At 39.4% G+C, this 27,789-nt stretch overlaps 1 protein-coding gene across 3 annotated transcripts in view; it reads right to left on the minus strand.

The window, feature by feature from the left end:
- Positions 1–27,789, minus strand: part of Myo61F (unconventional myosin 61F) — a 74,424-nt gene that overhangs the window by 44,704 nt on the left and 1,931 nt on the right. The window contains exon 1 of one of the 3 annotated variants that reach the window (XM_022801155.2): positions 8,805–8,920. The exons of 1 other annotated variant lie outside the window; for it this stretch is intronic. The gene's annotated coding sequence lies outside the window, so the exon portion shown is untranslated. Of the gene's footprint in view, positions 1–8,804; positions 8,921–27,789 lie in introns of those variants that run through there. One more of the 3 variants, XM_086985975.1, reaches the window with a different exon arrangement.

Genomic DNA, 27,789 nt, shown 5'->3' on the forward strand with positions numbered 1-27,789 from the left:
AGGTTGCGCTCTTGTGTCGAACAGCGTCTTTCAGCGGCTAAGACAGCGAATCCGCTAAAAATTCGGTCTTTACAAAATTTAGACGCAGGTACGGCTATTCGTATATAGTTAGAGGTAAGATTTATATATATATATATATATATATAGCTACTAGTGAGTTATGATAAGTCCCTTGCGACGTATCGCTAAATAGTCCTAGTCCAAATACTTTGGACGATATATTTAATATTGGTACAGTATCAAAAAGGAATAACTCAACATCAGTGGCCATCGCATAGATAAGATTGGCCGCATTAAACTTTAGCTCGCTTTAAAATCGGTTGACGGTCTTGGCCCACCTGATTGACCTATTCTGTCATTTTGCCTTTTTATTTGATCAAATTGACAACAATGAAGGCCTTTATAGGATGCCCAGAGAAAATACACAGAAATAGTCGAAATAGAGCAGGAGCTGTACGCCTATACATGGCCACTTAAGAAACGGTCACACTTCAAGTATTCCATATCGAAAATTTCTAAAACAATCCAGTAGAACGATTTATTTTCGACGAGAGTTATGTTCATACCGATATGGTGTATGCTCTATAATTAAATCGAATACTGGCGATTTATTTGCGACAAGAGCGTCTCTCAAGGATAAGACGATTAAATCATACCACCTAGGTATCTGTAAGTGATAGAATATATTTAGCTTCGCCTATCACAAAGGTGCATCTGACTATTTAAAATAGAATAATCGCATAAAGCCAGTGACCCAATTCAACGCGCGAAAATTAATAGAAAGTTTTTATGTAGCATGTTTTCCTACGCAAATACCTATGTATGTACTACGCGCGTATGTATTCACTACCCAACTAGAATTTTTTAGGTGAAAACAAGCTGACCCCCAAATTTGACCAGGCGCTCATTTTCTCTGTGAAACCTAAACTCGTCCCCAGTCTAACAAACGTAATAGCTCAAGTACATTCGACTGCAGTCTGTTTACCCCGTTCTTCTATTGAAACGTGCTTTGTTTCATTACCATAGTTATCGTAACACACCTATCTAACCTGATTTCAGGTCTAAACATTAACCATTAGCCAGCTGCAAAGCTCCTTTACAATTACCGCACAGTCTCTATTTTTCGAGTTTTACATCCGATATCGCCGTTAGGCTTCCCGTCAGACAGGCGGTCGACTCCCAGCACGACAAGAAGCTTAATCATACGGATCGTTTTCTTAGCTTTTGCAGTGACATACTTACAAATGCTCAACAGTATTCGCAGATCACATATTCCTCTGAGTTGCGGAAAATGACTAATTTAGCCCACGCACGTCGCATGACCTATCTATACTATGCCCTATAAGCAGTTTCTCCGCCGGTTTAGTATTGACAACGAAGGGCGATCGAGCCCACGGCCGCCTTTCCGCATAGGTTGTCTAGCTAGTATCGAAACAAGAACACAACAGACCCGTGAGGTTTGGCCTGCACCCGTTGCGTTGCCGATGTAGCCAATATAAATTATGCCACACCTACTTACACAAACTTAACGGATAAGCCAAGAGCACATCAGAAGTTGTTTTGTTGTAGAGGTTTGCTGCACCTATGACCTCGCCCGTGTGTAGGTTTTTCGTTGCCCCGTTGAAAAGATGCAACAAAGCCTGAGTGGCTATAAGTATTTCATTGATCTAAGATAACGTGAGCGAAGGCGAGTTGTGCTAAGTCCAAGGTGAAGTTCGATCGCAAATTGCACATTTTCACTCGCCTGGGGGCTAATCTCCTGAGAACGCAGTGCTGTTGTTCTATTACAGGTACACATTTACATAAATCAGTCAATCGAATGGAGAAGCTTTCGCAAAGTACCATTCAAGCGCAGTGTCACACAAAGCACAATCTTGACACCGCGGTTGTCGCTATCACACGCCTATGATAGAAATATCGAAGCTTAGCAGCGCAGGCCCTTCCTGTCAGCTGTCGTGCGTTAATGTGTGATGTGAAGCACATCAAACGCCTCGCTTTTCTCAATATGGAGAAATGTTTCGAGATAATAATCCGTTATCCATTTCTATGCTACTTCAGGCGGCTGGCTTTTGTTATACTTGCCTATGTGTAATTTCGAATCTTACACAGCACTCCACGCATTGTCGAAGTTCATCATCACAAAAGCTTCTTAAGTCTATGGGAAGTGAGATTCGTCGGACGTGTGGTTTTCCATAGCATTCCCGAGTATGGAATTGTACCATAACGCAGGCCATTATTTGGGGAGCGAAACAACCCAGTAGCTGATAGACCAGACTTACTCGCAAATGTCGTCGTGCGTCTGCTTTGCCATTGATTCAGCTAATCTGACTCGTTGGTATCATACTCAGCAGGAAATATACACTGGCAGTAATCCTGTAGTCCTGTTGCAGTTATCTCACTTTCACGTTCGAGTGTTCCAGTGACCTCCACATTTTTTTCTGTCCTAATTGTCCCTTCTTCGCCGTCTTATGTAAATCCATGTGTTCTGGTGGTTAAAGAAATCCCTGACCTCGACTTCAAAATTGTTAACAAAGATCTTAGCATAGCTGGTTTCACGTGTAAATGTGAAATCAGCTATGCTAAGATGTGAAAAGCACTGCTAGCAGCGCCGGTCCAACTTAAATTCATCTTATAAGCAAGCGTTTAATAAGGCCGTTTCAGAAATTGCCAACGATTGCCCATATATAAACCATAAACTACCCTTCGAAAGAGAATATCCGACATGTAACCCACCCAAGGAATTTCGCCACTGCATAAAAATATGATTAGAGCAATCGTTAAATCAGACCTTCATTCAAACTAATGGCTAAGACAAATTTTCGAAGAGCCGTACGTAGAGCTCTAATTTTCTTGAATACACTAGAGCTGGCGTGTTTGGCCGGCCAAATATACGTTGCAGTTGCGCAGACGTATACGTGTGTGTGTATATCTAAGTAAAGTTTTGTTCATTTGGTTTCTGTCTTCGACTGGTGGCATAAAGAAATTTTAATTTGAAAAAACTTCTGAACTGTGTTCCTTTCTAATAAACAGAAAGGAACAAACTTCGAACTGTCTACTGCAATAACAATGATGATCACTTCAGTTGAACAGGCAAATATCATGGTGCGTACTAACTGTTTGTTGCTACAGTAATAATTATCTGTACACGAATTAACGTTCGTGGCGGCCTCTGTTGTTAAATGGCAGAAAAGTGTGTTTGCCGTCACATTTGCTTCGCCTTTTAACCTGAATAAGTAAATACAGGTACAAAGCTCTAGACTAGACTCGACTCGATTCGGTATAGCAAATCCACCCTTTAAGCGTCAGTGATAACGATTATGATCGTATTATAAAAGTACGAGGCCACGTCGATTCATATGCTTTATTCAGAATCAGTTAAATATTTCAATTACTTTATTGGTGAAACGTTGTTGTCTATTACTTACTGATTCAAATTAACCTAACCTATATCTACGCTACTAAAAACTTGCCAAACGGGTTTGTCCTACCCAGGTTAAACTCTTGAAATGGACATATCGAAGGTGTGTAATGGAAAAGTGGGCGCAGAAGCTGACCCCGACTGACCAAAGGTCTGTTATTTTCATAGAGCTTGATGTTAGTTTTCCCCGTAAAAGATCGACGACAACTCCCTCAGAATCCACGTTTGAACACAGTGCCGCATCACCGTATTGAAACTTTGACCAAATGTAAAGATGGATAAATTGTACATCGCTAAAATAGAATATGTTTAGTAACAAAGCAGAGGCAGAGCGGAATATGCGACTAGCGCTCTAGTGTACCCGATTTCCGCTTATCGTGTACTTTCGTATGTGTGTAAATGCCAGATAGATCCATCTCGCAACGTCCTATATATGGCACGTATGTCTTCAGCGAGGTCTTAATTCCCCTTTCAAACGCATTCTCGATATACAAAACGATGTCCCAACACCAGAATCAATCGTTCCTATTTTTTTTACTTACTGAGAATCGAATCGATTCTATACAAAGATACTGTCACCTATGAATTATGGCGCACTGCTGCAAGCGTAAGACACACAATACCAATTACCGTTTCAAAGCCCATACTTTTCTGTGAATACTCGTCGTTCAGTTAGTTCCTCTTTCTGTTAAACGGTTCTCTGGCGACAGCGCCTCTCCCTTTATTCGCCGTTCGGGAAATCTCGCGCTTGAGGTATCTGAGTGAACGGCAATCCAATCGTGTCTAGTTATTGTTGTTATTGAAGGAGCTCAATCACACCCATTTGACACACGAGCGGCAGGGTACCCAGATAATTATAGCAAATAAACCAGTATTAAAGCGTAACACGCACTTCCCATCAACGATCCATTACAATAGTTGTTTAAGATGATCAGACAAACAGGCCGGCGAGCAGTAACGATGATTTTAATGCCCAGACCAAAAAAGCTAGTGCGAGGTAGACCGCGCGCTAAGTCACGAAACGGATTACGCTACATTGCCTTACAGCCACCATTAGCAATCGCATCTCCGCCCTTTGAAGTGGCATTTAGAGCAGACTTACGCATGGGAGGTACAATGGCTAATGTACGGTAGACGCGCACCGGGTGAATTAGTTAGAAAATTAATATAAGATTAATATGAAAGTTTATGTAGTATAAATAGTTCTCCGTACGTTGTTATACGCCCGCTGAAAAATTTTTCTTCGATAACACGAAAAAACATATTGAAGCTCAATTAGATAACATAGTTCATATCAACAAGTAATGCTACTTACGTGTCTAGATGAGAAAGCATACGATAACTATATGCGCAATCAGATATTGCGGGCATGCGCCTGTCGTGCAATGTTTTCAAACTACTATCCTATGGGCTGGGCTAACTACGGGTTATATATAGTTGATTTTCATACTGTGTTTAAAGGTCGAATATCCATTAGTTGTCATTAATTCTATTAAATATTTCTGCTCACTGTATTATATAATGTGAAACTGTTTATTATTTGATCTGTCGATAACTGCCACTAGCTATACGATTCAATAGCAATTATCTCTATATGTTTAAAAAGACCCAGATCCCATTATTAGCGGCGGTGTATTCACTGTAGTCTTGATACATGTATAAAAGTGGGTCGAGTAATAACAATTTAGATTCATTACTAAGTACCACACACGCTTACCTGCGAACACAAACTGTGGACAACTCTGCTGAAATGTCTAAAAATGTATTGCTACGTAGGGCCTAAAATTATTTTGCAATATTGCCCAGAATAAGGTTTCTATAAAGGTTATGTACGTTCTATATAACCGGCGCTATCCTGGTAAATATGATCGGTTCCTGTGGTCATTACGTTTACCGAATTGTTAGGATCAGTCAGTCAGTCAGTCAGTCAGTCAGTCAGCAGTGCTTTGATCAACTGAAGATAAAGCTATTCAAAAGCATTTTTATAGCACGAGCTTGTAATACAAACTTTTTAAATTTCTTTACTCCTTACGTTATCCGCACCCATCGATCAGGTTTATTGTATTTAGTGCGAACTTTTAGTTAGTTATACTGTATTGACCACTCTATAGCCACAGGTACAAAGAAGAAACGTTGATTCCGCATCTACATTCATACTGATTTCGGCCTTCCGATCTGAAACTGATCGTAAGAAGTTTAACACACTGCTTTCGGCTACTTTCGGTCTACCACGACGCGAAGACTTCGTCTCCGAATCGTTGTTAAGATAAGCCAGCCACCATCAACCTACGTCTAATAACTGAAACTGTATGGGCAAAATGAGTCTATTGGACCAGCTGAAATACAGATACGTACAGCAGAAAACACAACAACGAACGGTTTTATTCAGCAACAGCTGGGACATAGAAAGATAATCAGTACATAATATTCATCGAATCATCATGTTTATCTAGGCTTTTACATTATACAAATAGCACAGCAGACACTCAGCAACAGAATATTGTCAGTTATTGATTTTTCGATTTTACGTTCTCCAATAACTCGTACGCTTCCGTGCGTCCGTCTGATCCAAAAATCAATTCAAGACGCCCGCAAGTCGACTTATCTTTCTCGTCTCAGATACAAAAAATCTGAGAATACGCGTTTTGTTTTTAGTGGTCACCACTCGTACCACGAACAGCGGCAACACGAAGATATATACATGTCGCGTATTCTTTTCTGGTGAGCGGCATTTGCTGTCGTTCGTTATCGTTGTTGTTACAATTGTTAGCGCATTGAATACTTGTTTTTTTTTTTTGTTTCTCATTCACCACGCTAACAGAAACAACTTCATAAGTAAAGGTGATGTTTATTATAAGCTTCAGACGCTTGCACCGGTTTGCTTTTATTGTATAAATACCTGAACCGGAGGGACACGGAAGTCGAAACATAAGTCTTGGATTTAGTGGTAAGAATATGTTATGACAAATCAATTAGTCGGTCTCAATGTCATTTCGTCTCGTCTATTATATTGTCATTAACTTCGTTCGCCTAGCGCCCGGAGGGTTAGTGAGAAACGAGAAAAAGCTGCAACGAACACTACACAGACCTGTTACTACATCTGACAATGCCCAAAACGTGAAAGCGTGCGGGCAAAAATAGATAAATAAATGTTTCGAATTTTACTTTAAATATTGCTTCACTCCCCTGGTCCTTCCCAGCGTGAAACGCAATCTATCCTACTCTCGGTTTCGAATTCAGAGTGCCTCGCGCGTCTTTGAAGTTAGTGGGCAAACGTGCTACCACTGCCCCCCCCCACATCGAGATAGACATAGATGAAAAATTATTTATAAGATGGTGGTATGGATTATAGCATCTCATTTTGCTCGATAGCAGAACTATTAAAGGTATAACTAATGGATGAAACTCTAACATTGATGTTAACCTTTGAGAGTTTCTTCAATGCTTTCGGTTGTTCTCGTTATATGGGAAAGCCTTCGGAATTGTCTCTTGTATTCGGAACTTTGAATTGTTACATCTATCGTATAGAAAGCACCTAAGTAAGAAAAACACGGCAACTAACTGTCGTAATACAAACAACAACAAACAACGAACAAAAAAATCTTTTGCAATGTCTAACCGTACAAGCTGCGTGAGGTAAAATCGATATGAAATATATGGTCAGATATATTACCTGTTTTCATTATATGGATACCTCGAAATGTTTATTTTCGTACGTTGCTGCAATTTTAATACGCAAGTTCATTATATACATAATATTCATAATCTCCGCTTCCGCAACTTTATGTTTGTACGTTCGTACAAAAATAACCATAATAGCTTGGTAACCACAACATTCGTATATATATATAAGTTGTTTGTTAACCCGATGTGTCCATTTGCTTCTCAATCAAAACAAAACAATGGATTCAACGGTTCCAACGTCTAATGGACGCCAACGCCCGCAAATTTTTGAACCGGTGTATGTTACGAGCTCGAACGCTGCATAGTAATGAAATACATATTTTACGTAATCATATATGTTCTTCTCTGCGTACATTCGAATATTCTACGTCAAAGGGAGCCTTTAAAAAAAACGCAAGGATGTACTTAATCAATGAACGGTCTCGTGCTGCATCAACAAGTTTTCTCATTGATGCTTTAATAGCTCCCTTTAACCCGGCCGAACGTCGATTTAGCCAGGCATCGAGGGCCTGGCGCCAATGGCCTATTCAAGCAGTTGGGTCGCCTCAACGATTGTGATCAACGGAACTACCGCTGGCAGCAAATGAAACCAGTAGCTTAGTGTCTGAGTCTTGGCTTTCTCGCTTAGCGTTTGCTTCTGGTATAGAACAGATAGATTTGTCGTTAGGATTCTGGTTCGTTGTGGGGATCGAGCAGCTTGGTCGAAGGATGTACGCCCGCCCGCTCGACGGGGACTATTAACTAAAGGAAGATGAAACGAGACCGGCCTAGAACCGGGGTAATAGGCTGGCTGCTATACTGGCATACTGCTCGTGAGTGTTGCTGCTCATCAAATGGTAACGCCACAAAATATCGACAAGCAGACAATTTTTCAAAAACACCGGGCCCATTTTTTCACCCACTCACATAATTCAGTCACTTGCAGTTTTCGACTGCTTTGCTTGTACTAAAAGGAAGGACATTAAACGATTACCGGACCCTCCTTTCCATCACTTTCTTTCGCTGCCTGTTGTGTGTCTTCTTCGTATTTTCGTTTGTGCGTAATCTGTGCTCGTGACGATCAAACCACAGCCGATACAACGCTTTTGCTCGTCACTATATAGAATCTTGAGTGAGTAGCAGTCATCACACCGTAGGGTCATGTGCTGTACAATGCTCAGTAAACGGATCTACGAAAAGGAAGCCGTTATATGTTATAGTCGTGATTACTAGCATGACTAAGAATTGACCTTTAAGATCATCCTACCAGAGGCTCTCGGACTAAACCTGAGAAAATCAAGGGACTATTTTCTATAACCTATCGATCTTTTAACAAATATTAACAGAAAATGAGATGTTTCCATTCTTTTGTTCTTTTCAACATCATTTGTTATTTCTGATGTGATAATTCAGATGTGGTATCCATAGGGACCATGAGAGATTTTGATAACTACTATGATTGATATTTCTGTTATAATTATTATTATCATCCAAAATAGTCAATGCGTAGCCTGCCAGACAGTCATCTCATGGGGAAATCTATCTCTGCTATAGTATTCTAGCATATCGTTTCAACCTACGGCGTTGTGGATCCTATCTATCTGAAGGCTAACCTCTGTGAATAATTCTTGTACAGACTGATTCCACTCCCACCTATTCAAAGTATTCGTCGCATGTTACTTACCGTTTATCTATTAAGTGATCTGTACTAAAATTTATTTACCCTTCACGTTTGCCGTATCGTCGAAGATCTGCCCACTTCGAAGTTTGAATCTTCAGTTTAGCTACTGCACAAGTAATTCCGCTGAGATTTCCGCTTCTACAAGGGCATGCCTGTTACATTGATGTAAGGTAAGTATTCTCTTTCTCTATATATATATAAATATATAAATAAATATATATATATATATATATATATATGTTTTTGTCTTCCCTTGCACTAGCACTGCAGTTACCTTTCGCACGTGTCACTGTCAATTATTGTAAGTACATTCACTGCACGTTGACATCACTTTGGGCCGACTGAATTCTTAAGTATTCCTTGTTTACTAGTTGCTATCGATTTATTTCAAGTCTTAGTTTCAGCAAAAGTCAAATTCCGTAAATATGATGATTTTTTTGTTCTTGTACGTGCTTAGATAATTCATGAACAAAAGTTGCACTTAGCTTAATCTTACCGATTCTGCCGAAGTGCAACGGTTGGACAGTAATTGTTTCTCATTTAATAAGTAACAAGCACCCGAAAAACGGTTTCTTTCTCCTAATTCTGTTCGTCATTGATGGAGTACGACGAAAGAAGACTGCCCGACGCCGATAGATACTTTTCAAGGTGCGCGGTCCTCCCTACAGCCCTTGCCACCGTCGCCACAGTCACTTTTGTAGTTAAGCACGAAGCACTTTTTATTTTTCCCGCACTTCTTCGATAGACGACTCACTTCTCTTCACAAATGGAGAGACACGACGACAGCATATAAAAGCTCGCATTCACAGAAGTTCGAGGGCGAATCGACGTCGCATCGATTCCCAAACAAACTTCTTTTTCCACCTATTAATATATTACGATTGTAACAGTATGAGCCGGACTACTTCAATAACCGGCAGACGGCCTAGTACTACTTTCGCGCCCGCCACCAGTCTAAGAAACAGTGGAACGCGCACTGAGCTTTGTTGGTGCGCTACTTGGCGGCGCTGTGCGCGGCGCCGGACGTGGGCATGGGTTAGTTGGGTTGTTGTTGCCGTCGCTTCGCTTGCCGTCTGCCATTTAGCATTCGCTGTTGTTCGCTAAGCGCTATTCTGACATAGCTAAGCTTGTCTGTTGCTGGTTCTGCTACGGCGCTAGATGCACGGTCTCGCTGTGGCCTATGCTTAACACGTGGTCTGCAAAGATAGCGCGGGTGCGCTGCCCAAGGCGCCGCCTGGTGGACTACGTGGTCAATACTAACGTGAATGAAGCTAGGGCATGATGTGAACAACGTTATGGTCCAACGCTACCATGAATTAATGTTATGGAGATAGTGGTGGCCAGCCCTGTTCGAAATAGACGAATCGAAGCCGATAGAGACGACGTTGGGTGCAGATTCGGAAGAAGCAGGAGGTTGGCAGAAGTAGCAGTACTACATATGGAATATTGGAAATTTACGTTAAGGAAAAGCCAACGCGATACCAGTCAAGCTGAAGTTATTATTGATAGTTATTGCTCTTGTTGTTGATGCCGCTGCTGTATGTTGTCTTTTTGCGTTTGATTAGTACTGTACGGCGGCCCAGCGCGTTGCCTTGGGCTGTTTAGAGCCAGCAATGCGTGGGACAGAACCCACTAGCTGTGGCACAGCGGCGTCCGCCTTAAACGCTGAAATCGTCACGTCGTTGTACTGGCGACACAACAGAGACTTCAAACACAAGACAAGTCGTACGTTCAATAATAATAATAACAATAACAATGATGACAATTATAGTCATAAAAGCAACCAACGCTGAAAGAAAAGGGTCTGGGCCTATATAGCATCACCATGGCTAGGGGCGAATGGTACAGAGTTATGACAGCGCCGGAGCCATTTCTCAATAAATGAGTCACGAATCGGCAGATGAGCCCTCTGAAAGGCTCTCGTGAAAGGACAGTCACGAGTATCTTAGTGATGACCCTGTGTGAAGTCGTGAAAAATAAAAGCGGTAGCCGCTGAGGGATCCGACATCGCAGAAATGCCTTTTGTTTTGCGCCTCGAAATGGAAAAGAAGGACGATAAGTGGAAAAACATATAGAGCTCACTCACATCGGCACTATCATTAGTGGACAAACACATCAGACGATGGCCATTTGGAATCGAAAGCTATTTGACTTCAAGATGCTTTCGACAAGTTTAACTTCGTGGTAGCGGAAGGTCTACGAACCCCCCATTTCTTAGATTATGGTTCACAGCATTGTTGATTAGCTACACTGTTATTTTTATTTTCCAAGATGTCGTTTTGTAAGAGTTCTTCTCGAATAGTTGAGTCAGCTGTGTATTGTTGATAAGAAGACGATTCCTTCAATATACGATTTTCGTTGCTATTGGATATATCGAAAGACGAGGGTAGTTAGTGTTGCTGTTTCCCTTGTTTGATTTTTCTTTCGCTGGTAGCTAAGTGTCGCACATACTGTTGAACTCCTCGAGCCTGTTGTCGTGTTGTCAGTGTCGTCAAACTTTAGATCGAGTTCAGACGTAGAACTAACAGTAGCCTTCTTCAAATGCAGCAACTTTATAGAAACGAGATATACACAGAATCGGCTTAAAGGGTAAAAGCAGATATTAAAAAGAGGCCAAAAATCAGTTTGAGAACAATTTGCTAGAAAAACAAAAAAACCTCAAAGGATAATTAGAACAGTACCTAAATACCAAGTGAAGCATTGATCAGTTATAAATTAAAGATAAAACATGAACAATCTATAGCATTTGGTCATGATAAACAAAATAGTAACACTTCAGATGTAGTTGAATTATCAGCTTGAAAAATAAATACTGTTTTCGAATCTATCACACATATTTAATTGTTTGATATACGTATTCTCTTGTGACTACCCAAAACAACAGTAATTATATTAATTCAACAAATACAAACTACTTGATTTCAACTTATAGATAATGACTATGTCGAAACCTGTGAATCTGCAGATTGACTTCCCATGACAACCTGTAAAGATGACTCTACCCTATTACGAAGCTTGAAGTATCATCGGAGCAGGAGGGCTCCTCGATGAATACGTTGTTTTTCCGTTCCTTACGATCTAATTGACGTAATTGAAACATCAGGAAACGAGTTTTCGCGTTTTTTTTTAGAAATATAGGCGTGTTAGGTAATAAATAGGTTTAGCAGCGTCGCCACTGACCGTTATGTACTCAAATTAGTTTTTGGCGTAGAAAATTTGAATGTTTACATTAAAGTTACGAAAGACCTGGATTACCTTTTTACAGGAATGACTAACTGAGGTAATGAATATGGGCACGAAACAGATATGTAACTATAACGGTACCCAGAAAACCAAACTCCGATTCTGTAATTATATTTACAGTCAGCCTTTGCGGAGTATACACTTAGCTCGTCGAGCGTTTTGCGCCTTTGATAAATGAACGGAAAAGAGAGACCGGTACGAGAAATACATGTAGAAGCGACCAGTTTAACAATACGCTAAAAAATGCAACCCAACAATAGAGAAATCTATTATTCTGTTTGTGTACGATGAAGTGTTCTTATTCACCTCCGCTGGAGTACTCCAGACTTTACTAAGTAAGTGCTTCGCATATAAACCATTAACCAGCAAAAATTAACCTAAGAGAAAAAGAACATATAGGTTAGCTGAAGGAAAGCGAGCGTAAGATCTGGATCGTATAAACGGCTGGGAGTAACAGTATCGAATAATGTAAATTGTCCTGTAGGAAAAGCTGTTCCTCAGGTAAGATCATTAGCAATAAGCACACGCAGCAATAGCATCTGAACGTGCGAACTGATCGTGGCGTCGTCGCGATCAACCGAAGAGCCCGGAGAGAGACAATCTTCCTTATACTTGATACGTCAATAGAACATTTGTTATATGTAAAGACTATGTTGGAGAGGAATAACTGAGCAACTAGAAGATGTGCGTATGACCCACTATGTCCTAGTAAAATTTTCTTAAAGACAAGCCTGTATATTTGATTTCAAGAAGGATAATGTGTATTAAAAGTCAAGCTACGTACGGATAGTATCAAACATGGATCATTCTATACGAAATTGCACAGATGATTATGAAGTGTGGCCATCTAGTGCAAAGGTGTGACCGACATGAAACCAGCCTCAAATTTGTCAAAGCGAAACCCTCCATACGCGAAACCTGACCTACCTTACAGGATGCTCAGGGAAGGCAACATCAGAATAGTGAATACTAGATTCGATATCAGGGCAAATAGACTATGACACTATAATATAGAGCATATGACAAATTACTATGGTAGCTATAGGCTAGCAGAAGCCTGGGAAAGTACAATACAAATAAGACCTTACGTCTCATCCTGTACTTGTGGCAGGTGCCTCGACTAAAATTCTAGCAAAGCCGCTGCGTATATATATATATCATCTGAGTGCAGATACGGCTCATAAATGTGATAGTGGTAAAAAAAAAGTTATCAAAAAGGTGTAATCCTAAAACTAGTAGAAAAAAGGGTTTTTTGATAGCGGCTATATAGAGTTAAGATAAGCAAAGTTATTCTAGAACAAAATGGCACAACATAATCCACAATGTGGCCGGATTGCCATTTGTACCAAGTTGAAACAAAACTTAAGACAAGGCGACTATGAAAATCTATTGTATGATTAAGAAATAAGAAAGACACGAAGATCGCGCCGAAATAACAACTATACAAATAACCATTTTAAATAATACCAGTATTTATACAAAGGATGATAGTGTGTAACGTAAAAATAAGCTCGTCTATAAAAGAGAATATAGCAAAACGTATGCTAATGTTAGATTAATGTGAAGTCAAGGCGAATATGGCATTATACATAGATCACTGTGTACGTATGCATTGTACCCTTGTCTCATCCACGTGTCGAGGAACTGCATGCACCTTGGCTGGCTACGTAACGGATTACCGCTTTACTAGAGACGCCCACTGAATAGAGCGACCCAGTTACAACTCCGGTTCAAACCTTGAGTTGACATTGCTTTCACAACCAGTTAAGACAGTGATGAGATTCAGAATTAAATTCAGAAATCGTGGGGCACTTTAATGGGTTAAAGTAATGGGCAAACGATCTTTTGGTGAAAATTCTTCTCTAGAAGCTGTTTCCGCTAATGAATAGCAATATGTTTTCTTAGCGCAAAGGTGATTCTTGTTCAAGATATGCTTTCAAATCAGAGCGCAAGGTAACAGACTGCTTATGATGGTTCTCGCAAATCAATCAATCAATCAATCCTGAAAAAACTTCGTTTCAATTCTTGCCAGAAGAGTTTTAGCGGTTACAGGATCGTTTTAATCTATAGGATACTAATTATTGTTAGCAATTTGACGAAGAAGAGTACTAGCCGTGCGTTTTTAATGTTGTTTATTTAAATCTATGTTGCCAGCCCTATGATAATCAGCTGCAGGGTGTAGTATGAACCGCCTTCAAAGATCAAGACGGGATAAATATGAATGGCAAGAAAGTAAAGGAAAAGTAAAAGGCCCCTCTATGAGATATCTGAAGGCCATCTCGATTGGCCTATTTGTTTCGATCATTGCTAGTCATTTGAACGATATCCAATTGGATCTTGGCAGGCCACTGAGCGAGTCCGTTTGACATAGATCAAACATCTTCTGCTCAACGAGCCCCCCAACGAAAATTTATGCAACGCGTGTCCATAGGATCTTAATTGTAGATGGGCACCTGATAATATATGATACACAAATATATTACAGAGATAAAATAGTGTAAACATACCGCGACAAAATCAATAACATTATAAACTAATCACATCATGAGTGAGTCTCTCTCTCTCTCTCTCGGGCAGCCCAGGTCGGAAGTTACTCGCTCAACCGTTTGTTATTAAACAAATTAATCCATAAAATGTTGGACGATGAACTCAATAAAATTAGGAAGTGTTCGGTAACTTCTATACACTGTCAGCAATACTTGATGTCACGACAGTGAAGCTATCGTCTTGGACTATCCACCTATGCGTTGAGTAAGCTAAGATGCAGGACATTAAAAACAGCCAGCCTCTGCTATATTTACTTGCACTATTTGTCTTTCTTGCTAACACTTACGAACCGTCTAGCAACTGGAAGAAAGCCTAATATTGACGAATTAACGAGGCTTCGAATGCTCGCTCGAACTACGAGGTAATGATACGGCATCCATCATCGCGAGCTAGCCATGTTTTTCTAGGAGCTCCTTGTGCAAGAGGATCCTTAATCCTTTAGTGTTGTTTGATGCAAAGTCCTATTATTGATTTCTATAGTGGCATCTACTCTTTTTCTACTTTCTGTTGAATAGTTACGTTACCGCTAAACGTCGCTGAGTTCGAAGGTAGTTACGCTAGCGGACGTAAAGCATGAGAGTATCAATTCATCTCTGCTTGCCCATAGTAAGCATAAATTCCACCTGCTAAACCCAAGTAGCAGGTAGGGAAAATACTGTGAATTAACTCTTTGAATTCGTCCGATCAGCCAGCGTTTGGCGTAAAACAAATGAAAAGTTTTGCTGAGATTGTCGAGCCAACTGTCTAACACCGCACTAATGCGGGGTCTTTTCCTAGTACCCCATTTCGTTCGAAGCCTAGAAGCTATTCGAAGTAGTCACAACGCTCAAATGAACGTTGTCATTTGACACAACTAATCAGGTTACCCTTTGCCATTTGGGTACCCGGCGGTAGTAACCTACACTGTGTATTGTCCGTCTACTCTTTAATCGGTTCCTCTTTGCAAAGACAACTCTTAGCCTCGAATAGCAAGCGTAGCAGTTGACAGCCTAGAATGCAGCTAAACCGCTGCCTATAACCTTGAACACCACCAGCATCCCATCTACTTCCGCGCCATTCTCTCGCTGGGCCTGGTCGCCCCCTCCGATAGTCTACTACATTAATACTAGTACGATCTTCACTCGACCTGTTGATTTGCATCCACAGAAATCGTTGCTATCGCTCACAGCAACATCGTCGGCAATTGTCCGATTCAGTAAATCGCCCGTAGCCCCAGAGTCTACTAATATTCGACGTCTGCTTGAAGCCTCTAACAGTATCGCATGAACGGCATTCGATATCAAATAGAGAAAAGCGCACTTCAAAGAATGCATCGCATTATTCCGGCGTATCGCACGCCCGCCATTGTGTTTCGGCATTGCTTTGCAACGGGCTTCGACTGTCAGCCTCTGCTGCGTACTTACACGCAGAAGGTTAAGCGCCCAATTGGAGTCGATGAGTCCTTCACGCTGTGGTTTTCTCGTAGTGTCGCAGGACTTGGACTGCTGGCTCTCGCATAGGTCCATATGGGACTGGCTGTTTTATTATTTCCTTTAACACAATGGAGAGAAATGGCGGGGGGGAATCTCGATATCGCACCACAACAACAGCTTGCAGGCAAGAAATTCAAAGGGTTGACCAAAAAGTTCTACTCGCTGGGCAGCAGGCAAAGGGGAAACTTGTAAAAAAATTTCCAGTCCAACAAAAAACGCTTTAATAACTGGTTCAAACTAACAAAACAAACGCAAAAAGGGAGCAATTAAAAGAAGCACCCTTCTGAAGTCACATAATCGCTGGCTTGCTGACTAACAGGTTATGGCTTCTGCATAAAATGTATAGGTGGGATCCACCACCGAAGGAGGTCCGGTCCGTCCATTTGCCTCTGAACCAGACTTTTCCTTAATAGATCCTGTCTTACTCGTTGAATAGTGAAAAGCTCAACCTAGTACCTCCTCATTATAAAATAACATCATATAGGTGATACGCTATAGGAAACGGTGTAATCGAATCAAACAGTGGAATTAAGCTCACCTCAATGAAGATAAGTTCTTTATGTAGTATTATATATAATACTTAATAATCTTCTCGTTCTTGCCGTTGCCTTTCGTCCTAAAAATATTCTTAAAAACAAGCGTACCATGAAGGTGTCTATTGAGTTTATGAAATTTCCTTTAGACGGACAGCTAGCACACATCATGAAAATGGCCTGACGGTAACAACGTTTCCATTATGAGAATAATTTCCAGTGTGGATATGTTATGAACACTGTAGACGGGTTTCAAAGTTTGAATAATAGCTGTCAAAGCGGAAACGGGAGTTCCTCATTTTTTTTTCCTACAGGATGAGACTGCCTACGGAATCTAGCGCTCTATTTAGTTTGGGCAAGTTCCTTAGCTAGGTTTCTGTGTGGTCTGTTTAGGTTTTGTCGGCCAGTAAAAATATTTTTCAATTCAAGGTGATGATTCAGATGATTCACCGTTGGCATTCTACACTGGCAGGCGGGAGCCTCGTCGCGCAATAAGAGAACCTGATATTTGGGACCTTAACTAGGCTTCGTAATGGGTAGTAGAAAGGGCGAGACAGACGCAGAAACATGTCTAATATATATATATATATGTATATATATATGGGCAAAGCTGATACGTACCGATACACTATTGCATTTCCAGCAGAAACCACCTAAAGATCGATCAATATAGTATACCCCGGAAATTTTTCTGTTTCCTGGAACTAGCATATTAACCAAATATTTAATTGAGCCAATTCGGGAACACAGCGTAAATGTGACAAATTTTAACTTAAATCTAATTTAGTTAACTTAAATTTGACAGTTTACTCGATTTTATTCGATTTACAATAACTGTGACCTATTATACATCGTGTAGTTTTTTTTTTGTTCTCAAGGAGAGGTTTATTATTGACGATAACGAGGTAATTGATACGATACAGAATACATGAACCACCGCTTTAGGTGTCCCTGTTTTATATAGGCCACTTAAAGTGTATTGATCTCCTGTTATTGTTGGATTATAGGGTTTGGTTCTTATTGTTATATTAAACCACTAAATATAATCATTTATCTTTTTTCGGCGTCTGCCTATTATTAGGCATCTGACTATTATCAGCCATGTGCTTTAGATAACCACTTAGGTTGTCTTCCCATTATTAATTGAAGCATTCGCTTTCTTCAATTAATCTATACCTACATTTCTTCTGCTATTATAGCGTTAAATGTCATTATACACCTGTTGTAGCATATATAATATTCCGAACGCCCGCAACGAAAACAAGCTACTTTCAAGATTTGTCAAGATCATACAAAATTATGTCAAAATGTGAGCTTGTTGGAGCGCGAAATTGTAATCATGAGTTCATAGATCTTGTGCCTGCAGGTCGTTCTGATTTGTGCAGAGCATGCTTTCTCTGAGGACAAAAATAGTCAGGATGCCTGCATCTGACGTCAGCGCCCGATATCTAAACTGATTATCATAGATTTTCCGATGTTTACCGTAGCCTCTTAACTGAAGTAACAAAGTTACGGTTCTGATTGAAAGATCGGCCGTAGTCCAATCGATGGTTATACGTTTTAGTTACAGCTCAGCGGGCTGTATGCCAACTAAAAATCAATTCAGTGAACTAATATAACTTGATAATTTTGTAAAGCGAAGGCAACGAGCGAAGCACAAACATCTAACCTATGTTGCACATGACAAGATCAGCTCTCTAGAGCATAATTTTATTTAGATCTTCCTGCACAGCGAAGAGTTAAAGAGGTCAACATAACCTCCTTTGAAATTTGTCTCATTTTCAAGTTTTCCTCAACGTGTAAAAGAAATATGCGAAACTTATTTTCTTTCCGAACTTCCTTGCTTTCCAGAGTAGGTTTCGTAGCTGTGTGAAATTAAAGTCTTAACCTGAAGGCTAGCTAGAAGGTCGGTGGTAAATAAAGTGAACCAGGTAACATGCTGCATGTATTGCCATAGTTTTAGTGCGTAATAATCGCCTCTGGGATGGAGGTCATTCAATGAAATACAAGGTGGGTCTGACCTTTCTGGATTACATCGAAAATCTGCAGTTAAATTAGCTCACGGATTATTATTATTACTACTATTTTACTTGTAGAAACGAAAATTACCGGTACAAGTGAACTCCTTAGTTATTTTTTTTTAACAATCTTTATTGGACATTCATGGTGTTGCTAGTGTATCATGAAATCAGGAATGCGGCACGATCGTTTATTGTACGTATTCCCTTTTAAATGCCATTTCAAAGGGGCCGAATCCGGATACTTACCCTAATAAAAATTTTCTAGATCGTTATTATCATTAAAAAGTCCTTTAAAAAATAATAAAAGCTATTCGCAATATATAAAAAAAAATCGTTGAAACCTGTCTACTGAATTCCATTTCTTGTTTGATGTAAATCATTGATTGTACTTGCATTGGTCTATCCGCTTGCGCTAAGATATGAAAAATATAATTCGAAATAAAAAAGTTTTTGAAATGGCATGCCTTGGATAGAAATTTGTTAAATGTATATTATTCTCAAATATGCAAAAAAAAACCTTTTAACGATTCTAATTAGATGAAAATTACCTTCATATACATTTTTCATAAGTGCAGTCGTTTGATATTATTGTATACTTTAATAAATCATGTTTTGTGAAATTGTACAAGTGCTCAGCGTCGTTTACATCCAAGAAAAAGGAATTAGTTGTTGCCCGCATGCGCTCCGTAGGTATGAAGAAAAAACCCCACAACTTCTGAACGCCCTAGGTTTCTTCTTCTTCTTTGTTGGAAAAGTGTTCGTTCCAAGTGTAGAAAGATGAGCACATTGACCACTCGGCCTATATTCAGGTAATACATCAAAATACCTGGCACTTATTGAACAATAAGAGTGTAAGGCCTTTGATGTTTTCCGACAACAGGAAACAGAAGTTTATCTGATGGCCTTCTATGCTTACTATCTTAAAGGAAAAAAATTGTTTAATTTTATTAGGTCTACAAATATGTTTTAAATGATTGCTTCAAATGATGTGCTTTATAAGACATAGTTTGAAAAGGGTACACCGAAGAGTTTTATCCAAATAATTTTCATGTAAAAAAAATGTCAATTTACAACTGAGCCGCCATTCCTATTATGTTATTACGAAGTGATAGATGTGTGTTACAACCATTCATATACACTCCATATTTTAAATAGATCACATAAATAGATAACCAACACGTATGTTGGATATTAATAAAAGTAAAATAAAAATGTAGAAACTTTCTCAAAAACACGAATAGGAAAAATATAATCGTTTTGTATTTTACTTATCTAAGTGGTATAAAACGATAGCATTGAGGACCAAAAAGCATTGTGTTTTTTCAGGTTCGAGTTTTTTTTTTCCTGCTTACATTGTTCAGTTATGCCAGTTTTGACGTCATGGGAGAAATGTCTCTGTCGTATGTGGAAAATGATTTTTGGGCCCGAGGAGTACGTGAACCATACGTAGAATAATAGCAGTTGTGAAAAAATATAAAATCCAAAATGAATTTGAGGCAAAGTAAACTGACGAATTTATAGGGTGAAAAGCCACTAAGGATTATGAATAGTACGACTACGTGCAAGGTTTCGACAAAAGCCAAAAACAAAATAGTTCAGAGACGAGTGATATGAAGAGCCAACGATGTAAATGTTGGAGTTACATTATGGACTGTGTTAGCACTGCATAGGATGGGTGACATTGGGCACAAAACAAATGTGCCTCCTCTATGATTCGCGCCCGACATTCGCTGTCGTTAACTCATATCATAAGCAAGACCTATCGATTGTTAGCTGGTATAGTAAGGAGTCGCAGTAAAGGACTGGGGCACTCAAATTAAAAAAATCAGGCAGCTTCAGTGGTTATTAATGTTTCTAGTCAATAAAAAAAACTAAGTGACACCAGGGTTGTATCGAACAAAATATGAAAGAAAGTCCATATAAGGAAAATATAATTCAAAAGGCCCAGAATTTTCAAAATTGACTCGAGGCAGTCTTTTGGGCAGCCTACATTGGTAAAAAATATTGCAGATTTGGGATATTTTTTCAAATTTTGAAAGAAAATATTCGATGAATGCGTTATATCTTCAAAGATTTCGAAATCTATTGAGAATGTATGTAAATTCAGCAATAATTATAGTAGTATTATTATCTGCAATCAGCTCAATGGCTAACGACGGCATTTTAAAACATAAACATTAAGTACATAAAGCAAATCCAGGAGTGGATTGTCTTTTTCTATTTAAAGGGGGCCTAAAATTTAAATCAATCGGTATCATAAATTCAAGCATAAATAACATTTCTTTTTGCAGCGTCCGTACGTCCAGTGCCAGACGAAAGTCAGCTTATTTTATGACAAAACAACGAATTCGTCGTGGCAAACAACAGAGTCTCGTTTTCGGAATTTGAGCTGAATGAAGATCATCCACTACCCAATCCGCTTGTGCTAGACGAGCTCCCAGCGAGATTATACCCCAAATCGACAGTATACTCTGTAGCAAATGAATATGTGGTCGCAAAAACAGGTTCCAGAGCAAGACAACCGGAAAACTTCTACAAAAAAGAAGGGCGCGGACTCCAAAATTAGTAGTATGATCCTTCTCTTTCGTCCTTCAGGGCGTTAGTAAAAAAATAGAATCTGAGTGAATATCACGGATTTTTACGAAGATTTCACATGTACGTCATTAATGATAAAAAATTAATTAGATGCTCTATGAAAACAGTAAAATCAAGATGTTTGAATGGCGGGGGCGGGGTATTTGCTGCCCATACTTTTAGAGAAGGCTTTGGAAGAATCTGAGGGAAAAATGAAAGCCACAGGTTCGTTTGACAAGAAATTTTCCGTCTTCGATGCAAAGATAAAGCGCAGGAAGAACCGCTTCCAGAGTTGAACCCGTTGAATTGTTATGAACACATGAAGTGTTATTGACCAAGAGTCTAACAGGTATCGACGTAGTAATGCCGACTCGGTCACTGGCCCTATCAGGAACCCATTAACAGAATTGCGAAGGGGACACTTGAGACGAGCCTTGAGTGGTGTAGAACCTGTTTAAAGCTGTAATCGCAGTGAATAATTGTCATTAGAGAATAGGTATGGCCGTTACGAATGATTATTTCTGACACATCACGAAAACAGTTCATTAAAATATTTGTTTTTTTTTAGGTACGGTCCCAGAAACAAATATCCCCATTTTAGACACTGTGAATTTATACATTTACTATACAATGTGTGTAAACAAATATAGCTATTGCAATAGCCTTTGCGGTGCCTATTCGCATGATCAGGTAATTGGCTTCCTTATGTCTGAATATCTGTTTCTCGCATTTAATTATACGACATAAATTTCGCGTATATTGGCATATGCATGAACTTTATTTAATGACTGATGACTCTAGCTGTTGTATGCGCATATTAAAACTGTGTTCAATGAAAGCATCCAAACATTTTTAATTCAGGTTCGATCGAAAAACATTTAAGGCACTACGGTCTAATTCCACGATTGTGGTCTATGGCCGCCCAGGCTCATATAACGTATTTTACTCAATATTACTCCTAATTGAGGCATATTTATGTGTTAACGTATATACGTATCATGACATATGGGTGATGCAATAAGTCTCAATTACCGCGTATCAACAACCTGCAACGCAATAAGGTTTTTATGGTGACATGGCTTGATGTAAAATAATATATTAACACGAATTATATAATAACACGAGGACCATGCAAGTAAATGAGAAACGAAAACGGCGTCAGCCAGAAGGTAAGAGGTAGCTATCAAGAGTTTTTTTTTTAACATACTTAACCTACTTATCGATTGTTTTTAGAGATTTAAACATATTTATATAGAATGTATAAAATGGGTGGCCTATTTTGTTTGCCCGGAGCGCAATAAGACAACATTTACGTTTCATCGGAAGGCTGTAAGTTCATTCCAAAGTTTGTAGAGACCAAAATTTAAATAGCATTGCTACTATTTTTGGGATATCCGGGTATAATCAAAATTATCTGTAGACTTCGACTATTGATATCAGAGGAAAATTATTTACTTTTTGAGCAATAGCGTAACTGTTTATCATAGCTTAGCAGTAGTATGTCTCATTTCTGCTGTTTTCTTATGGTATTTAAGCGGCACTAACGGAATAGACATTCCCAACATGTTAAAATGGGGGCGAGGGCGGCTACAAGCATTAGAAAGAAAACTGTAGACTATATAATAAATGCTATGTTGAATTACCTCACATAAAATAGATCGAGCAAAGCTCTTATAATCTACTACTAATTAAGCGGCGCTAGCACTAGAAAAACAAAGGGTGAAGAAGGAGCGCAGCTTCGAATCTTGTAATCTGATGGAGGGAATCATTAAGTATAGCTTTAATTTGGTGGTAGTAGCGGCAGAACCTCTGGTACGGCACCTCGAAATGTTATCGAAGAAACATTAATGATTTCTATCTTCAAAAAAAAACAGGAAACCAGATGATAACAAAGGATCTACCAGCAGCTTCAAACTTAATTGATTGCGCGATAGTAGCCACTAAGCGTTTATAATATTAATCCTTATTGAGAACAGTATTGGCCTCACAATGAGTGCTATCAGTTGTTTCGGCTTTCTACGACGGTGCTTAAAGTCAGGAGTCTACTAGAAGTCCTGAAAGACTTCTAGGAAGAATCGAAGAAGACGAAACGAAACGGTTCCTAAGTGTAGAGAAAAGCGTGTAGACTGCTTGTTCTGGCTTGTTTGACTTGCAAAAACAACCTGTCTAGAATTCTTCCATCAAAGAATGATGAAACTGATTGTGGTTCAACTAACTAATTGAAATTATCTGGAAACCGAGTTTGCATTAGACAAAACTGGTATTTTAGGTTCCACACTAACGACTGTGTATATTGAGTAGGTAGTTCAGGTACGCTCGAAGGGTGGTTTTAACAAGAGAATCGCATCCAAATGCGATGAGGAAAGGTTCTAAAGGCAGGGCGTGTTAGTGAGAGGATAATACAACTGGCTAACCATATCTCCATTTAGACTATGCAGATTAAAATTAAGGCCACGACAGGTAGTCTTTTGTGAATGATCTCACAAGTCCTTCGATTAATGAGAAAGCATTTTCCATATTACCCTACCAGGCTACAATTTAGCGCCATTTGATCTGCAGGCTCGCTATTTAAATGGCTTACTTATTAGAAGGGCAGAGGACACCAGGCAGCTTTCCAGATATTTCATCTAGGTGGACTACCACTTCGACTTTACATCAAGAGTTCTATAGAAACAAGCTACATTATTATCGTCAATATCAAAAGGAGGCTATGTATTCTCCCGCCCACCGTTATCTGTTGTTTAAACATATATAACAAAGTTGCTAAGAACTAGGAGAATTTAAATGTACCTTGTGCATAAAGCCTACTAACACTAGTACGTAGTAATAAAGGGTTGGATTTTATCGGGACATTTTGTTTCTCCTCTGTTATTATGAATACTAGACTTCAGCATCTACTCAAGGTCGATTGCATAATATATATGTAACTTACTAAAATTTTCGTGTTTTACGCCCGGTACTTACGCCACTAGGCATCTAATCCGAATGTTTGGAGCCAGCCTCCTGGCTGGCTCCAAACGTTCGTATTAGAACCTAAGCTTAGCATGCTAACACATTATACACTGTGTTACCACAGGAACATTCAAAGTAGATTAAACACCCAGAGCTTATAATAAAAGTTCATCATGAAAGTTTTTGGGTGGAATCATATAGCAGGATTGTTTCAGACAAGATACCGGATAACGCCGTTATATACACAAGCGACACTCAAAAACGTCGTTTGAATGTATATATATATATATATGTGTATATATAGATAACTTATTAAGTAAAATATTACCGATTCATCCCACCTAATGCCAACAACTATAGTGGGCATCAAAATAAATTCAATATGTATACGTTCGTCACTTAGGCACTTTCTTTTAAAAATACACATACTCTAAATCAATTTTTTCATCTTAGCACAGGCTTATTTGTCACTAGGAGGTTTAGGAACTTGTATCGGCAGATCATTAACATTCAGGCCAACCCAGGATTCCGCCTGCGTATTACTAACTTCCCACCCATCTATGTACCAGTAATTGTGTTGGAGTTCATACGTGAATGTCATGCATATGTGGACAAGTCCGCTATTTCGTAGATGAATTCCTTTGCTAACAGATCTGGCATAGAGTAATGAAAATTACCATTACCACGGCCGTTATCACAACTATCCATATTTTATCCTGAAACAGTAATTTTTAGAAGTAATATGATGATCAGTTGGGTGCTAGGGTTTAGAAAATGTCCTGAACTTCATCGTAACTTTACTCATGAAAAACTATTACCGTTTAGACTAGATACCTAATTGGAAAGACCCATGTAAAATAAGGTACGTATAGCTTATTCATTAGGCTGACGTATTATCCTACTTTCACCATTGGCACCGTGATGTAGATGACCATTCGACCATTTTTAGTAACAATAAAGTCGTCAATTTCCTAAGATTCTAGGAATTGTTTTTGTCGAACTTCCGCAGTATGTACAGAAAGTTAAAATCTTTCTCTATGAGCGAGTTTTTAAGAGTTACTTATTATTTATACTTATATGCGTCTTACCTTGTGGAAAGCATATTTTTATTAACGCAGATATTAGTTCACTCGAATATCGACAATTGGTCCATAGTGGAACCGAACGTTTTATAAAACTATTACATAAAACATCACAGCGGATTAACTGAGACATTTCTAAGCTTCTCCTAGATATTGCAGAGGGCTACAGAAAGGCATATCGTTATATCCGATAGCATTCTTTTGCATATAGAAGGGTCACCGCTGGCAAGCGTTGGCGCGATGGATCAGTCCGGCAATCGGAAAGAGCTTTGACATACGGCTTACAATATCGCTGCCATGGATTTCTTTACTACCCCCAGCGGCGCATTCAGGCTTGTCGGAAGATTTAGCAAGTTAGCCGACGGGACGGGACATAAAGCGTCTGCAAAAGGTTCGTCTCTGCATGTAAAGCGTAGTCTACGTCATTTTGAAGAACTATAATGAGAAAATGACACCCTGTGCTTCTTCGCCTTGTTTTCTATTGACGGAAAGTATAATATTAAGCCGCGTCGCAACGTTCCTAGTTCCCAAACTTTTGGTCGAAGCCGCTTAGGCAAAGAAAGCGATATTAAACAATAACCTTTGTCACGTACCGTAGCGTATTTTCAGCGATGGTACATTGCGATAGCCCCGGTTCGATCTTCTGTCTATTTGACTAACTAACAGCCATAGCTGCGTAAGCATTGAATTAATCTTAAACGTAACTTAATTGCCATTGGTCTGTGGCGCGCATTGGTTTTAGCTTCTGCTATTTAGTCAGAAAACTCTTCACAACAAACTTCAGTGTACTATAACAATCAGTATACTAAGATCGATCTTTTCTCTTTTTTTTTTTACGTAAACGGTATTCGCCAATTGTCCGGGCTATTTTTCGCCCCTTCAACAGGTGTAACTTTGAGCAAAGTTTCGACTTCATCACATCTGTGCTAAATGTGACTAAAAGTAACAATATAATGAGCCGTAGTTAATGAACATTTTCAATGAAGCTTTCTGTTGGCCATTTCTTTAATGAGCCGTTCTCAGATAGCCTCTGATTTTAATGCCACTTTCAAGCTTTAGGTGACTCTGTCGGTGCATCGAAATCGAGTCCGAAGGTAAGAAGATGTGTGGATGTTAGTATATTACCATCTGCCGAAACTGTTAATCGTTGATTAATGGCAACCCCCATTGAAATGGTAAGTGATATTAAATCCTAATATGACCCCGAATAGACTCGTGCATTTAGCAGTTTACGTGGTAACTGGGTAAACATAGGTCTGTAAAAGCTATATTTTGATTCGAGTGCCCGAGCCTAGCTAGCTACAACAGTTCTCAAAAACCATGACACATTTACTAAGACGACTCAATTCAAGTTGATGCGTTTACTCAGCTAGTTATTAATAGGATAATAACTACTGTGTTTGGGAACACTTTGATAAAAACACGTTGCATAGTTCTTATTGTTTTCGTGTCTAACTAATTCCCAGCAACTGTTCTTTGACAAAATCAGTGGCAAACATTAGAGAAGCAATCATGAAAATTCTTTAATAAGGTGTTACAATTACGCTAAGGCCGGAATTTAACTTAGTTCCGCGACCGATCTATATGTCGATTTGCCTCCGAGAGCGCGCCAAATAAGGAAGCGAGCTCGGTCAAATAAGGAACATGTTGAGGACCATTCGTCTGTGCTTTGTGACAGATGTGGAGATCCAACCAATAATGACACTGACCTCTTTTTTCAATAGAAAGTCTACCCAGAACCGCATCGCCCTGTTCAGACAGGTCCTATCACACGCACCCGTAAATGGTGTTTACATTGAAGAGAGCGACAATTCTGAAGCGCGTCGAAATAGTAAGGTTTTAAGCCATTATCGTGGTAAGACCCGTTTCGGCTCATCGGCAATTAGCTAGAGGTGTTGTCAACCCTGTCTGTATTCTTAGCGCAACATCGGCCGGAAGGATGTGGGTCCTGTGGAGTGACTCAGTTCATAGATATTGCATCAAAAAGTAGAACGAGAATCATTGGCTGGACAAAACCCAACGCTACGAAAATGACATATGGAGTGAAATATGTTTCAGATTCGGATCGAATAGCGCAGCTACAGATAGTTGGATGATTCAGATGCACGTCTATACATGTACACTCACATAATGTTGGAAGAGCAGATCTTTAATTGACCTCAATGCAACAAGATGATTCTGTTCTGAAAATACTGATAACGACTTATCATACACTTAAAAGACAAGACACCTACCTAGTCATTTGCAGATTGAAAACGTCTGAGACTCCGCTGGCTTAGATACACGGCCGCTGGAAATGCCGCTTGTGGGTTTGATCGAAAATTACAATGGAGCAGGCGATTCTGCTCATAACACAAACGTATATGTTGCTCACGGCGCATCCATGATCCACGATACAGAGCCATGATCGCTGCTTTATTTATATATATTATAGATATTATATTATTTGTCGATACCTCATGAGGCACTTCGAGCCTCACAAGCATAATGCAACGATTTTTTTTCTCTCATTTAACTCGATTTATCTCAGATTTTGCATGAAAGCCAAATTCGATCATTTATAACGTATAGCCCAAATCTGCTGCACTAAAACGAGCAGATTT

This window comes from Varroa destructor, unplaced genomic scaffold (assembly GCF_002443255.2).
Source record: "Varroa destructor unplaced genomic scaffold, Vdes_3.0 BEIS01000004.1, whole genome shotgun sequence".
NCBI lineage: Eukaryota > Metazoa > Arthropoda > Arachnida > Mesostigmata > Varroidae > Varroa > Varroa destructor.